Source organism: Globicephala melas, chromosome 18 (assembly GCF_963455315.2).
Source record: "Globicephala melas chromosome 18, mGloMel1.2, whole genome shotgun sequence".
In the NCBI taxonomy this organism is placed as follows: domain Eukaryota; kingdom Metazoa; phylum Chordata; class Mammalia; order Artiodactyla; family Delphinidae; genus Globicephala; species Globicephala melas.
In genome coordinates, this window is record NC_083331.1 from 33,160,655 (window position 1) to 33,164,333 (window position 3,679).

Below are 3,679 nucleotides of genomic sequence, written 5' to 3' on the forward strand. Positions count from 1 at the left end.
TCAGACCTGTTGTTTTGGGCAAGTTGGTCCACTTTTAATACTAAGTCAAAAGAAAAAAAAAAGCTGTTTTTGCCCCCAACTTTATTTGCATTAACATATTTCAAAATTTTAAGTAAACAGTTGCTGTAGCTGTGTAAATATAGCCCCAGGTCCATCCACCAGGAAGTGCTGTCATTATCTGCAACGCCATCCAGCTCTCAAGGGGGATATCAGCCTGGGGTCTGCTCTATAATTATTGCAGAGCTCTAATTTGCTTTAGCTGTGTCAACAGCTCCCCTTTCTCATGCATATTTACTAGATCACTGCATCCACCTATGCACTCTTTACCGATGAAGACCCGAGGTACCGTTCTGGCTCCTGTGAGCTGTTGCAAATAATCTTGAATATCGTTGGTGTCACCGTGGGCTGTGACATCAACAAATTCCAAAAGCCCTTGTTTGAAGGGCAGTTGGCTGAGGAGCTCCTGGGCCCTTCTGCAGTAGGGGCAGGTGGGTATGATGAACACAACCACCTTCCCAGGCTGGATTTTGCTGTTCACAAATGCTTGAGCCATGATGACAGGCTGCTATCTCCTGGAGAGGAAACCTCAATTGCTGGTATTGCTCAGGAGTAATGCCTGCCATTTCAGTAAACAAAGAATGTTGTGGCCATAGCTATCGGCCAATGCAGCTGTGCACCTTGAGAGGATTCAGAAAGGAGACAGACAGAATATTGATCCTAGATAGTTAAAATGCAGATCAAAGGAATGATTTCAGTAAGCCCAGACTCTTGCATTTTCCTATATGTAGAAAAGTAGTAAAATCATTAAGTTGAGATGTCTGTTTTTGTGATTAGCAGTAATCATTTGATGTTTGACTACATTTTTTATTTTCAGCAAAAACTCCTGTATATCCTGGTTCCTCCCTTACCTCTTTGGAACAGTTCCTCAGAGCTATCTGAGAGGCTGTATTCTGGGTTACAGTCCTCAGTAAGGACTGAATAAAACAGAATTCTCAACTTTTAGGTTATGAATTTTTTCAGCTGACACCTGGGTTTGTAAAGAGAAGCACATACAAGTCTATAATTTAGAAATATATAATTAACAGAATAAATACATCAAATGTGCATATACACACACGGCTTTCTTTATTAAAATAGTCATCCAAACTTACTTGCCTTTTTTTCTGCAACCATTTATCTGTACAATTTATATTAACTTTTCTCATTTGAATCTCACCATGTAATAATGTACTAATGTCATTTTACAGATTCATCTTGTCCCAGAACTTATACTAGGAGGTATATTAGTTATTACTTGGCCAAAGGAATCACTTTTAAGTTGATTTCATTTCCCTTACAGCTGTGACTCTTTCTATTCACTAGTATCACTAGGATATTCTGAAATTGTCAGTTACCCTCAACAGAATTCTTGTTTCTTTTAGTGGAGACTGCTATTAGAGAAACAATCGACAAAAGAAGGTACACATGAGAGTTAACGAGAACCAAAAATAATGTTTCTACTACTATTGAGCCAATTTTAGCGACAGAACTTGAAAAAGTATCCTATTTATGGTTATGAGTTTTATTGATCTTTTCAATTTAACTTGTTATCATAGCCTGCTTTTTGCATAGTTTTTTTCATTCACACTTGATTTGTCCTCTTGAGTAAGGTAATTGCATTTTATTACAGCCTTCTGCCTTCAATGAAGGCAGAATTCTGATATTAGGAACTTCAGCAGTAGTGCTTCACACATGCTTCATGAGTTAAATGTCAGCATCATTCAACCATAGATAGTAATTTTAGTATCACAGCAGACTTAATGCACAGGAAGGAATAGCAGCTTCTCATCCCCCCAAAACATGCCATGTTGGTAGCTGTCTACTTCACTGATAAGAGCCCATACTATCAATACAAAGCCAGCACAGTAGGTATCTTAAACATACAGAAGTTTCAAAATTCCTTGATATTGAAGGAAAAGACTTTCTTCATTTTGGAGTCTTAGAACTTAGTGCTTGCACATGAACCTGCTTTCTCCTCTGATTAGTTTTGTTCCTTGGTGAACAACACAGGATGGAAGTAGAAGATAGACTGTGTGTGAATGTGGAGACATCTGTGTCTAGAATCTACCAAAGGATACCAGGGAGAGTATAGACATAAATCCTAACTGCAGCTGGTGGATTAGTAAGGGGCCAAATAATTGAATGGAGAGGAGTTGGAGAGAAGGAATTGAAGAATAGGTAGATAAATTCAAAAAGAAAAAAAGAGCAGCAATATGGCTGTATAGTCTCTCAAAGCTGGATCACAAAGTTGTAATGAGTACATAGCTAAAACAACCTGGGATGGCCAAAAGAGCCAAATGATTTCTGTAAATACTTTTCCCAGCATTAAATCTAAAACCTACTTAATTAAGGACCATCAATTTCTTCTAAACAATTACATACACAAGCAGTCCCTGACTTTCAGACATTCTTAAAATCTACATTTTCATACATCAAACATGGAAAAATCGTTCGTATGCTGAATTTGGACATTTATATGGCAGCTGGGAAAAGAACATTTTGAGGTGTTGTGAGGTGCCAGTGCTTGCCAAGCAAGTTTGGTCTTTAAGAATTGTTATCTTGTCCACATAGTAGTATTTACATTATTGTTTGAATTTGAAATTTCCTTTACCTTTCTTTAGGTTGGAAAAAGGAAAAAATAAAATTGCTAATGATAGTCCTCATGAGAATAGGCCTCATCTATGGACTATAATTGGCAGAAAGCTGTTGAGAGAACAGCAAATCTGTAGCTTCACTGAAAGCTCAGTGGACCTAAATTAAGAAAGAAAATGATGATGGAAAAACATGAGCAAAATGCCAGAAATATATTGTCAAATACTCTGAATAGAATAGATATTTAACTAGGGATTTCATAATTTTTTTTTAGCTCTTTGGGACTGGAATCATTCTTTTAACATGGGAACTGGTGATTGGACTTTCATATACCTTTTTAAAGATGCTTTTAGCATATTATTTCTGAAAGCAAGGAATTGCCCATACCTGAAAGGGAACTTATAAGCTAGTGGTCCCAAGAAAATGAACATTTTGTCACATTTTCTGGCACATAGAATGTGCTCAGTTACGTTTATTGGAAAAACAAATGAATGAGGTTACACCATCATTTCTCCTACAAAACACTACAAGTTAAAAATCGAGTAACCAACTAAATTGCGAACCTCATTTTCTTGCTCTCTAACCCAGAAAGTCTGAACCTGTTGTCTAGCAGTTTTAGTTTTGACTTAACCACATCACAGGGCCTCAGCTCTCCTCTTAACCATTATTTGTCAGGACAGCTACAGTCAGGCTACATCTTTTCCTATATTGACTCTCATCATGTATTCAACTTGCATTTGAAAAATGTATACAATGACATAAATAACCAGGTATTTCTCCCCTTTAGGAGAGAATCTGAATAAGCCTCTAATCTTACTTGTCATATTAGCCATGGAGTTGGGAAGTCATATTCTTTAAGACATAAGTCTTCTCTGTTAGTTAACACAGCTTGAGGTAAATAACCAGAGGCAATAGGAAACAATTTAGAAAGATTAGGTTCTTAGGGAGCCCTTCTCTTTGGAGGACTCTCAGAAGAGGATAAAAGCCATCTTTATCATTTTCCTTTTTCTTATTTTGTTAGAAATTTTTACATATTTGGATTAGTCAC

The 3,679-nt window shown here is 36.9% G+C and overlaps 1 pseudogene; it reads right to left on the reverse strand.

Annotated features, from left to right (window-relative positions):
* Positions 1-207: 207 nt before the first annotated feature.
* On the reverse strand, positions 208-553 carry LOC115839041 (glutaredoxin-1 pseudogene; annotated as a pseudogene).
* Positions 554-3,679: the final 3,126 nt, after the last annotated feature.